This window comes from Betta splendens, chromosome 19 (assembly GCF_900634795.4).
Source record: "Betta splendens chromosome 19, fBetSpl5.4, whole genome shotgun sequence".
Classification (NCBI taxonomy): Eukaryota; Metazoa; Chordata; class Actinopteri; order Anabantiformes; family Osphronemidae; genus Betta; species Betta splendens.
In genome coordinates this window covers 13,578,916-13,591,641 of record NC_040898.2, presented here as the reverse complement: position 1 = coordinate 13,591,641, position 12,726 = coordinate 13,578,916, and the positions used below count along the sequence as shown (strand labels likewise).

The following is a 12,726-nucleotide window of genomic DNA, read 5'->3' as shown; positions in this document are numbered from 1 at the left end:
GGACAGAACCACTTCTGAGGTTCTGAGGCGACAATGGCAGCGTTATTCATGCCAGGAACATGTTTTTACTTTAACTTTCTGCCAACTGTCATCATCATCATCATCATCATCATCATCATCATAGACCCATGAAAACAAACAGTTCCCCGTCAGAGCGAAGGCCGAGCCTCAGGAAGAGCGGCTCCTCCCGCGCTTCATGCCAACGGGAAAATGATTCCTAACGCAAACACCCACTGGACAAAACCCAGGCGCTGACGCTTCAGACGGCCTTGCGTCTTGATTGCGTGTCTGTGCCCAGAGACAAACCTGTTCCAGTTTCTGTGACCAAAAATAATGCAAGCTCCTCCATTGATCTCACATCCTCACTATGTCACGCTGCCAAATCTGGACCCCCAGGACGGTCTGGTGTCCAGTTTCCTCGGCAAACAATACGTTCCTGAAAATAACCTCTGACAAATTAGAGGCGACTGTGTTTGATGCGCTGTACTCTTCCATGACGGAAGAAACACCTACAGGTTAAGCTTTGCTTTCCCGTTAGAGCCAGAAAAAACTATCAAATTGTTATTTTGAAGTGGAATATGTGATGTGATGTCAGATGTGATGTGATATGATGATATGTGATGTGATGTGATGTGATGTGATGTGATGTGATGTGATGTGATGTGATGTGATGTGTTGTCCGATGTGATGACAGATTTGATGTGATGTGATGTGATGACAGAGGTGAGGCCTCCAGGACCTGTACTGATCCGCTCCATTCGGCCGGCGCCGCAAACGGAGCAGAACCCGACCCCTCACCAACACGAGCTTCAGCGGAGGTGAGACAGAAAGAGCTTTATTAGCGCCTTCACGAGAGGGAGAGCGTTTCATGTTTAATGCATGCGTCCACGTATGTGCCCCCCCTCCCCCCGTCGGGTGCGTGTTGTAAAGCTATTCTTCATTCCCCTGCGACGCCGCAGCGTTGCTGGGATGCCTGCTTGTGTAGCCGCAGTCAGGAAATGTGAGCGCTGGCATCTGAGGGCGGCGGCAGCGCCAAGCCAAGCCGCCTCCTGGCCACCTGCGGCCCGGCCTCCTCCGCTGGGACACTGGGCCTCTTGTTTGTGCCGCGGCCGGTCCGCGCCGCTCTGGCCTGCGAGAGATCAATCAGGTGAGCACAATAGCATTTACACGGGCGCCTCTGACTGGCAGGTCTGTAGAGAAGGGGCTGCCGTGCAGCTGCACCGGCCCAGCTGAGCCGCCGGAGACGAGACCACACACACACACGTACGCGTACACATACACTCACACACATAGACGCACATGTACACGTACACATAAACACACGCACACACACTGGGTTAAACAGGACCGAATACGCCGCCGTGTGTCATGGACTGAAACCTAGTTGTGCCATTGTTTTAACATCCAGTTGTTGCTTTGCACTTACTGGTACTTCCAGTACTGGTTCCACGTACTGGTTCCTGTGGGAACCGTCAGGACACGCTGATGCTGCTGCCGCTGCCATTCGAGGAGGTGACGCTGGGTTCAGTGTCTTGCCCAAGGACATCCGGAGTTATGCGGCTGAACCTGCTCTGCCTCTGAGTCACAGCTACCAAGGCCCCTCGGCATTTGTTTCTACTGAAGGTGGAAATGTTTTAGTTTCACTTGTAGTAAGAGGTGAAGAAAAGGTGACAGGACAACGACAACAGGGAAACCACCACTGGCAGGTGATGGCCAGAGATGGAGACGCTCTCCAGCATCTTCAACCTTCAGACTGACAGAGACCCGTCATGGAGACATTGTTGCTGCTTCTAATGAGACACAGAAGCCCCTTGTTGATCTCTCTCTCTTCCACTTGCTCGCTCGCTGTGCACATAGTGGGGTTTCTGTGTAAACCATCCCATTGTTGCCGCCCCCCTCCCCCCTTTTACCCCCCATTTCCATTTATAACCCATTTTCCACTTCATTTCCATGCTAATTTGGGGGAACAAGCAAAGCCCATGTAATGTCATCTATAGTGATGCAGCTTGTTTAACTGCCCACAGAGGGGGAAGCCCACCGGGCCCGTCCTCCAGGCACAGTCCAATCAAAGCCCTGATGTCTAGTGTGAACGAGGACTCAAACAGAACCCAACAGAGGTTGATTTTTTCTCTGCTCTACATCTTGTGCTGAGGTTTCATGGTTTTGTGACTGTTTCACCAGGGGGTCTGTCTCATTCCGCTGGATTCCTGCATGTGGAGACTCTCGATCCTGTAAACGCTGCGGTGTAAACAGTGCCTCCAGATCTTTCCACCGAAGCAACGCAACACATTCGGAGGCTCGGACGAGTGGGTGGATGTGTTTAGTTTGGGTTCATCCGGTCCTGGGAGGTCTGATAACGCGAGGCCGCTCCGCTTCAACGCAGATGTTCCACCGGGGTGGACGTGAAGGCCGAGGAAAAGCTCACCGCTTCCACATGTGCAGCTTCCTGCTCATCTACATTACATTGTCCTCACTACAAGTCAACAACAAACAGCGAATTTAAACAGTTTGTTCAGAAAAATCTGTTTCTGCTCGTTAAATGAAGCAGACGTTATGCAATGGAACACGTCCACAAACCTGATCAGCAACACTAAACCTCTGTTTACGAGAATCATTGTCTCACCCTGTTTTCTTCCCATCACATGAGCGGAGTTCCGTCCGTGCCCCCCCCCACACACACACACCCCACATGCTCCACTCAGGTAAAGCTGCTCTCTCTCCAGCACATGAAGTCAGTGGCGCTTGAAGGAGTGAGCTCATTTTTCCGTGGACTGCAGCGTAAAGGACACCAGCCTCTACACACACACACACACACACACACACACACACACACACACACACACACACACACACACACACACACACACACACACACACACACACACACACACACAGTGGTGTCTTTAGAAACACAGGGACTCAGCGTCACTCACCGACGCCTCGCTCCTCGCATGCCTGATCCCAGGCTGTCAGTCTGCAGCAACCTGAGGCGAGAGCACAAGGCAAACAAGACTCACTCACAGGCGAATGTAAAGGAAACAAACACCTGTGAGAGTTTATAGATGCAGGTCAACATCACAACACGCAGCAGTGAGTCCACACACAGCGATGATGACACGGACTCACACCTGTGACATGACTGTAACCAACAACATGACAGAAAACAAACACACACCAGCGCTGTCTGTGTTGCATCATGTGGTCCAGGGGCACAGTTACTCATCCTCACGTGACCTAATCTCTGGTCTCTGAGGACGTCGTGCACACACACGCACACGCACACACGCACACACACACACACACACACAGCATCTCTAATGTCAGCTAATTATCGCCAACCTCGACACAAACTGTAATCTGACCATAATCCACACTACGCTCAAATCTGTGACCAACACACACACACACACACACACACACACACACACACACACACACACACACACACACACACACACACACACACACACACACACACACACACACACACACACACACACACACACACACACCTCCCCCCTCTCAGCATGACATCAGCTCGTCCTGGGTTACTTGGCCTCCCGAGTGTCCCGATGGCTGAGATAAGGCAGGAAAGTCACTGATTAGCGGAGAATCTCGTTACACAGGGAGCAACAGATCCCTCCCTTCCTCCTCCATCACGGTGCCACGCATGAGCGAGGCCAAATGATGAGGGGTGGGAGGAAAACATGTTTGAGTCAGACAGTGAGGAGAGAAGAGGACACCTCTCTGAGACCAGCAGTAAACGCTTCTGACCACAGGTTCTGTGTAACTGGTCGTGCTCCCCTGATGATGAACCCCACCGACTTCCTAAAGTCAACTGTGTGTTCATGAAGACCGTCCGTAATCGAAATGACACGTGCATTTATCAGTTTGTTCCACGAGCTGCAGCCACGGTGGGAACTTTCCAAGCGCTCTGACTGTAAACCGGGCCGAGGCTGCGGCGCATGTGTTGACTTAGCCCTGTGTTGGATGTGATGCTACAGCATTTCCCAATATTGTTGCGAGGGCGTCGTTGCCTGGCTGGAGCGTTGGGCCCTTTGTCTGGACACAAGGAGACCAGCCGCATGCTTGAGGGAGCCGCTTTCAAGACTCAATCAGTCCTTTGCCGGACTGATTGGGTCCACTGACCCAGAAAATGGGTTTCCACAGCAGAGGAAATGATACCCAGTAATCACCTCACTGACAACGCCGGGGAAGGAATGCGGAGGGATTTCACACATAACTGCAGACGAGAATAGAATAAAACAAGCCTGAGGACATGTCGTTAGGTTGTAAGTAAGAATCAATTATAACACAAGAGAAACAGTTTATCTCCTGGAGGGTAATTAATATGTTTGCTTGTTGGACTGTTCACAACTTACCAACGCGTTTCCCACACATTCCTGACATATATTCAGTATCTGAGCAGGTGTATCATGTGTCTCTGCATCTACTTTCTCGTGGGAGAAGTGGTTGAGATGTTAATGATGTTAAAGAAAAGGTACGTTTCCCAGATTGTGATTAGTCTGAAAACATTCGTCTTTTTAGGGTAAATGTCTTAACAACTGATGAATGGATTTTGCATTAGCATCGTTTTGCATGTTTTCATCTAGTGCCATCTTTTAATAAGCTGCAATAACTGATCTATTCTACACAAGGCGTCTCTTCTTTGTCTCTGTTTTTAGTCTCTTGACTTACAGCTCTGTGAACGTGGACACACGCACACACGCACACACGCACACACACACACACACACACACACACACACACACACACACACACACACACACGGGTCCTGACTGAAGGTCGCAGCGTGGGACGCTCCTCGCTACCGTGACGCAGAGCAAACCCGATACGGGCGCGTCCGCCTCAGTGAAAACATTTTCCCCGTGCGATTCTGTTACACGTAACGTTGCATAATCACCAGTGATTCTAGCAGGTCATTGAGGCGCAGGTTATTTAAGATCCTCTGACGACCTGTTGTGACAGTTGTGCCGACTGATCTGGCTCGGAGTCCGGTTTCACGTGGGAACAGATTGGATGACGATGGGATGACGATTAAATGTATAACGAACCCGCGGCTCAAATACACAAACTCGCTCTTAATTACAATGAATGAGTTTGTTTTAATTAGCGGCGGAGCTGCTGCCTGTGTGATTCCAGGCTCCGCTAGGCTCCACACACCAGCCCTGCAGCCTCACGAGCAAAAGGGCGAAACATTATCTCACATGACTTCATCCCATGAAGCGCAAACAAAGCGCAGCTGGTTGAGACGACGGCGGCCTCTCGTTCCCGCTGCTTCTGCCCGTTCTGCGCTGCGTTGGGCTCCATTGTTGTCTGCGCCTCGTGTTTACGTCTGGCTTATTTTGGGCGCTTATGCTTAAATGAGAGCGAACTGGTTAAGTGGTTTCACACATGTCAGAGTCCTGAAGAGCGTCTAGAACAAACTCGCTCTGATTTTCCCGCATGGCGTCAGGCGCTGCTGTGCCGAAGCTCTGATCTCATCCCTGCGTTTTCTGTTCAACAGGAAAATCGAATGGTTTCCACACATTACAGCCACGGAGGTTCCGCCGCCACCACAGCTCAACAGCTGGAGACGCTCGACTGACACGGCGTGAACAGCACCCGCAGGGTGCCACGCTCAGGTCTTAATGCTCAGCATCACCTGATGCTTCAGGTGAGAGCAGATGGCTGAGCGGAGGGAGTGAGAGGTGGCGATAAGGTTTATGGGGACGTCCCCGGGCAACGCAGGCTGTGACACACTGTGTTTGGCTGGAGTCAACAATTTGGAGGCCGAGTGACGGCAGCCTGGTCACTGTCAGTCACACTCAGCGCTACGGTTAATGAGACAGTGACAGTGTATGTAGAGAGTTTATCGGGTTTTATTCCGGTCAGTGTTTGCTGAGCCGGCTTCCAGTAAAGCTCTGCTGTGAGTGAGGAAACGAGGCTTTACAGCCTGGAAATGGGATTCAGGCAAAGAAAACATGGCTCAGAGACGCCACCGAGAGGCCACCAGCGAAACAACAGGGGTCGAATATGAACTTTAGCAGCGTGAAACAGTAACAGCAGGCAGATGTGGTGGTGATGACTATGGCATCTTACTTTATCAGGGGGGAAGTTTCTGGAAGTGTTTTTGATAATACTTTGACTCTCATCTGGTTTTTAGTTGTTAATTACTAATACATTTACTTTACTAATATTATTATTAATCCCAGAAAGCAACAAATAGTACTATATAGAAATATAATGAGAGAACAGGGAACAAACTACCCCATAATAAATAACTATAATAATTATAGAATTAACAAGGAAACAGATTCCTCAGATGCAGTGTTAAATCTGAGCACTAGGGGGCGTCATCAACTAACCCTGGATTAAAATCAGCCTCAGAGCAGCTCAGGATGAAAGGCGCAGTGTCACAACAATACCACAAAAGAAGTGCTTTTGAAGCGTGTGATGAAGGGAACAGATGGAAGAGACACGATCAAAGCTGGAGTGAGTTAAAGACGTTCATGTCAAACGCCGGGAGAAAACCAGAGGAAACCAGAGCATTGAGTCTGGGTTTGAAATAAGAGTCATAGAACTGGTCTTTACTCATAAACCTGTACAGCATCGTCAGTGGGATTTGGTTTTATATTCTAATGATAATTTTACATGTGACGTAATCCTAAAATAATGTCTTTGCTGCTCCAGAGCATCAGCTCCTACTTTGCTCCTCATGTCTGCATCACGGAGCTGCTCCTCAGTCGTGTTCTCTGGTTTAACCTCTGGGAGAAAGCCAGGCAATCTGGTGATGATGTCACTTTTCCGAGCCTATCAAGACCAATTAGTGTTCGGCTCAAGGACACGAGCACGAGGGCGCAGACAGACGCACACAAACACACACGCGCACGCACACACTATAATTAAGAAATAGACGAACATAAACAGAGTAATACAATATCTTAAAACCCATTTGGAGGCAGCAGTGAAATAAAGCTGGGGCCTGTTGGCTTTGTCAGGTCTCTCAAACTGATTGGTCTGAACCTCTCCTTCAGTCGCAGACATTTCTGCTTTCTTCCTGTCACACAGATGAAATATGGAGCAGGGGATGAGTGAAATCCTGCCTCTCTGTCACACAGAGGCCAGGTAACGACCCATTCGCTCACGACTGCCCTCCTCAGGGTATGTGGGTGATGGAAAACAACCCGGGGTCTCGTCCACGCGACACTTGGACAAACACGCTATTTCTCCTTGTCTCACAGTCGAACGAGAGACAAAGCAGATATTTGAATCCAATGGAGCGACAGTAACAGGAAACACCAGAGAGAACGTTTCAGCGACATCAAACCCAGTAGTTGTGGTTTTGGATCCTAGAATTTCCCATTAATAAATAAAGCAGCACATCACAGCAGTCGCTGCTAAGCAGACGGTGATTAATGTAAACATCTGCATAGTTCAATGAATACACTGCGTCTGGATGATTTACAGACTTATCTTCCGTGGATTTACTAATAAGTAAAATGAAGTAGCGTCTGTGTTCAGTCAGTGATCACGTCCAGACTCTGAACAAATCTGATTCTTGTTTTATCCATAAAGTTGAAGTATCATTAGTATAAGTATTAGTTGAGACAGAACCTGTTCATTTGCACAGATCTGTTAGTTATTGAGTAGAAGTTTACTCTACCTGAATAGTTGGAGTGTCTCCTGCTCCTGTGCCTCCTCTCACTGTCTCTGTTGAGTATAAAGGCAAAACACACAAATAAGGAATAAAAGCTTAAATGGAAACTGGAGGAAACATGAAGTATGCATAAAAGTACTAAACTCAGAATACTCGCTCCCTGCTCCAGTCCTTCAGGTCATCTGGCTCATTCTGCCCAGTTTTTCAAGGGGTCAAATCAGAAGTTGCTGGATGAACTTTTGGTGTTTATGATCCTGAAGCTGCAGAAGTGAACCAGAGGTAACATTCCTTTCAATGCCTGCACGTTTGCATTGTGCTGCACGTACACACACACACACACACACACACACACACACACACACACACACACACACAGGCCAGTGATAAACACTCGAATGTGAAGCCTCACTGACTTTTATTCTGAAAAGAAAACGTGAACGCCGATGCCTTGGTAGCTTTTGAATGCACATGCGGCGCAGAACAGTCTGGAGCCGTGACCCCGGGTTCATGCACTTGCACTGAGCTCTGTTCGCATCCGGCCAGACGAGGAATGTAGATTTACAAGCCTGCACAGCCAGGCAGATGTGGAACCAAACAGCAAGTGTTATGGTGTATCCCTCGGCCCACTGTCCTCCTACCCCCCCCCTCCACCCCGTGCACCTCCCCCGCCGGCAGCAGGAGCTGCAGCATCCCTGCTGGGCCCTGCCTGTTTATCTCTTCCCAAGCAGCCATGATTAATGAGGCCCTGAACACATCCTCTCTTTCCCCTGGACCCGGGGAGCCCCACAGCTGAGTAAACAGGCCCCGTCGCTGCTCCCCCTGCTGCCGGGGTCCTGGGTCCGAGGCGGGTCGACAGGTAGCAAGCCACTAGATGTGTCTGTGGCACAGAGTCTAGCTGCAACATGTCCAACGAAAACAGTGGGTGAAGGGGAAAACTCCTCAAAACCTCCTAACAGCATGTGTGGAGGTTCAAGCACCACTGGCTGCAGATGACTGCTATGACTTTCTCACACGTACACACAACAAGCTTCAAGGTAGAACAAGGAAAAAAACACAGAAACCTGAGTGAAAGGTCCAAACTGTGAAGCTCGTCTTGGTGGCTCTGATCCTCTTACATAAGTCATGTGAACTTTTGGGGGATGGATCCTGCCTGATTTGCTGATACATCCACCCTGAGCAATACCAGATTGTCTGACAGCGTTTCTCCTGGCAGCAGGTCGGTGACTGATCCGTTGATCCCTGCGCTCTGACAGCATGTTCAACCCGAGCAGACGACGGAGGCATCGCTGGCGGCGTCGCCAGCAACATATGGAACTTGAAACAGCTTTATTCAGCAGCCGTCGCTCCCAGAATCGTCAGAGCTCAGAGTAGTTTCCACGCGGAGGAATGTGTCAGCGATCAGTCGTGACTATGATGAATGTGCGCTGCTTCTCCTGCTTATCAGGACCGGCCTCCTCCTCCAGCCTCCAGCTGAGCTCCCCGTTTGTTTAGCGAAGACCCCGGTGCCAAACGTTTGTCCAGCGGTGTCAAGTGTGGAGCTGGAGACCAGGCAGGGGTTGGATCCACCAACCAGGCGTTGGATCCACCAACCAGGCGTTGGATCCACCAACCAGGCGTTGGATCCACCAGCGGCCACGTGCGCTGAGTTCATCTGTGAAGGCGTTGAACCCCTTTATTACACCTTTTGACACGAACACGAACTTTGTAACGTAACGATTTTGTCAGATTTGAGATTCAGAGTTGAGGAATATGCAGCATTTAAACAACAAACAAGCTTTGTGAGGAGGTCGTTTAGCGCCAGCAGCATCACTTAATACACGTCCTGGATGCATCAGGCCCGTATTTCACTCAACCGTATACAACTGCTACTCCCCACGACAGCTAAGCTAAAACCAGAGCTGCTTTGTATTGGACAGGAACACACCACCATTAAACTGCTTCTCTAACTGACATATGCTTCAGTTTATCCACTGATAATAGCTCTTTTTGCGCGGCTGAGTGGCTCCGGAAAGATACGGCGACGTGTTGAAAGGTGGATGGAGCTCAGTCAGTCCCTAAGATGCTTCCTGGGTGTTTGGAGGACGGGAGTTTACTGGACGCACATGTGTGAGTACGCATGTGAGTGCTGAGGAATCCCTCTGGTAGCTAATGTCAAGGTACGGGATCAAGAAAGCCATGATTTATTTATTATTTATGTATGTGCATGTGTGCGTAATGGTTTCCAGTGTTGGGAGCGTCTTTCCAGGACTGAGCGACTGGCTGGGGGGCTGGAGCGGTGGAGGGGCGCCCGGCCTGTCTGTCCCCATGTCTACCCATCTGTGTCTGCGCTTGGCTGGGAGAGGTGTGGGGTGAAGGATGGGGAGCCGGGCAGATGTACAGCAATTAAGTGGTGACATGGGTGAGAGTGTTAGGTCTGAGAGACGGTGGGAAGGAAGAGCGGCGGATTAGAGGGGGTTATTAAATCTAGTGGAGTCTAAAAACAAAGGCCTGAAGACGTGACTCCATAATTTAGTGCCTTTTCATTTTATAGTCATTAAAAGCTGAAGCTGAGGTCAGACGGCGCTGACATATTTACTCAAGGCTGCCAGGTAGTTTCACTCAAATTAAGAGCCGTCAGCAGTCAAAGGTTTTCTTTTGGTGGATCGTATTTTTACATGAGCCAGGACATTGTTTTGGAAAGTGATGTCATCCTGCTGCTGCCTCACTGTGCAGCGCTACTACTGGTGGAGGCAGATGTGCAGCAGACAGAATGACACTGATAATGAAATAGAATAACGAGCGTCTTGGGAACCGGCTGCTGGACGGCGACCAGGCAGAAGACGAGGGCGCTGCTGAAGGGTTCAACGTCTACGGTGTCCAAGGACACGGGAGGAAGTGAGCCACCGCACAGTAAAGCATCGCTCACCTGTGATGTGCCCATAAAGATCAGCTGTTCATAGACACAATGAGAGAAGATCCAATAAACAATGTTGTTGATTATATGAGGAGGCCGTGGAGGAAAACATGGCTACTGTTCCATCAATCACACAGAAACTGACATTATAAGTAAGGATGACCTCAAATGAAATATAATGAAATAAAATAAAATATATACCCAGCCGTTTCCCAACCATCTCCCTTTATGCACGCTGGCAGGGCAACATCTGTCTACTACTGTGTGGAGTGGCAGTGAGAAACAGCTGGGCCGAGGTCGGATGCGAGTGTGTGTTGGATCCAGTTTCAGTTTGGCAGGAGGTGTGGACGCTGCGCGATGGTGTGCTGCTCCACATGTTCAGCATTTCGTCGCATTGTTCCTGCGTTGTGTGCAGGGTGTGTGTGTGCGTGTGTGTGTGTGTGTGTGTGTGCGTGAGAGGTTAAAGATCACGGCCCGCCTGAGGTCCGCTTCCCACCCGAGGCCGGCGCTGCTCACTGGAAAAGCTCGGTGACGCTCTTCCTCTGTCTCCCGCTCCCTCCGTCTGCCTCCGTCCCTCTCGGCCCAGGAGAACACAAACAGAGGTGCTGCCTTCGCGAGGCACAAAACCCCACTTCCTCTGAAACTTCCAGCGCCGCTTTTTTCCTGTCCAAATTCCACAGCCATTAAACTTTCCTGGCAGGAATTCAGAAAACAACTCAGAAGAGAGAAGGATGGAGGAGGAGGAGGGAGACGGGGGCTCCACCCGCCCTCATCCCCTTGTCACCCCCACCACCCTCCTCTGGATATCTCAGATCTGTGCTCCTGCCGACTACCTTAAATAAAGATCTGACTTCATTCTTGTTTTCATTGCTGATCAGGTTTCCCGAAGCGTCTACTGGTTTTTGCTCAGGGTCACAACGAGGTGCCCCCCCCGCTCCCACTACAGCTCCAGTGATGTAAACCACGGTCTGATTAGTCGGAGGCAGATATTCAAGTGGAGCCTGCGATTCTGCAGCTTTACTACCAGTGGAGCTGCAGCGCAGACAACATGGCCTCCCACCCAGCAGGACAGCTGAGGGACAGGCCGCTACCGTGCTGGACGGCTTCTCGCGTTCTCACTTTCTGTCCGTTGCATCCGAGGGAAATTACATAGAGCTTATGTGACTTTACGGCCATTTTCAGCGGCGCAGCTGGTGTTTGGGAAATGAAAGTGCACACATTTCCTAATAATTTAAGGTCTGCTGCTCTGCAAACCGCACCGCTGGGATTTAAAGCCCCCAAAAATAAACAGGGGTTTGTAATTATAATAATAGAAATACGTTTTGCGATATCTGCACTATCCTTGAGGTTTGGACAATTTTGTGGCTCAAAGAGAAAGTTCCCATAATCAGCACTACAGGAAACGTTGATGCGACTGTGGGGAACTCAAATATGCATCTAATTCCTATGATACCAGACCCACACATTACTTACTCTCAATTAAGGCCTTTTTTACTCTTACTAATTACTTATTAGCTTGAACATTAGATGACAGCTGTGTAAACAGAACGAGTGTAATTGGGGGAGGACAGGACACACAGACACCTGGTTGAAGGTAGGAACCACCAGCCAGGGTTCTGCTGCAGGCCACAGCCAGGGATGAAATCACATCTAGGCCCAATCCACTGGTTCAGGTACTGGTTTCACTACACAGCAGTGTCACCGTCCTCAAGCTTTATCTTTCCTAAATCCCCAGTGATTTATTGGCTAAACCAGCTGCTCCCAGTCGTAAAACCAATGAAGGGTTTGATGAAGAAAGAAGTGTGTGTGAGACAGCGAGACGGACAGACAGACGTTCTGTCTGCGGTGTCTGCAGGGAGACGCGAGCCCCGAACTCACCAGGCTAAATCAGAACAATCTGGACTGTGTGAGGCGACGCGTCCAGTCCACAAAGAGCGGGGGAGACGGAGCGGGAGCGTGGGAGGGACGGGGGAGACGGAGCGGGAGCTTAAGCCCTCGTCAGCGAGAGAGGGATCGACGGGAGAGGAGCGCTGCAGACACCTGCGGCGGAAGGAGGCCCTGAACGCAGCGCTCGGGGGAGCAGAGGGGTGAGGCAGCAGACTGCAGAGCTCAGCGCCAGGCCGGGCCGGGCCGGGCTGGGCCGCACCGGGCCACAGTCAGCGCCGCTGTGAAC

At 50.3% G+C, this 12,726-nt stretch overlaps 1 long non-coding RNA gene across 1 annotated transcript; it reads left to right on the top strand.

Annotated features, from left to right (window-relative positions):
- The first annotated feature begins 197 nt into the window (after window positions 1-197).
- LOC129603378 (uncharacterized) lies at window positions 198-2,386 on the top strand. Its single transcript, XR_008693171.1, has 3 exons — window positions 198-818; window positions 960-1,147; window positions 2,182-2,386. It is a non-coding gene; the product is annotated as an uncharacterized LOC129603378 (long non-coding RNA).
- Window positions 2,387-12,726: the final 10,340 nt, after the last annotated feature.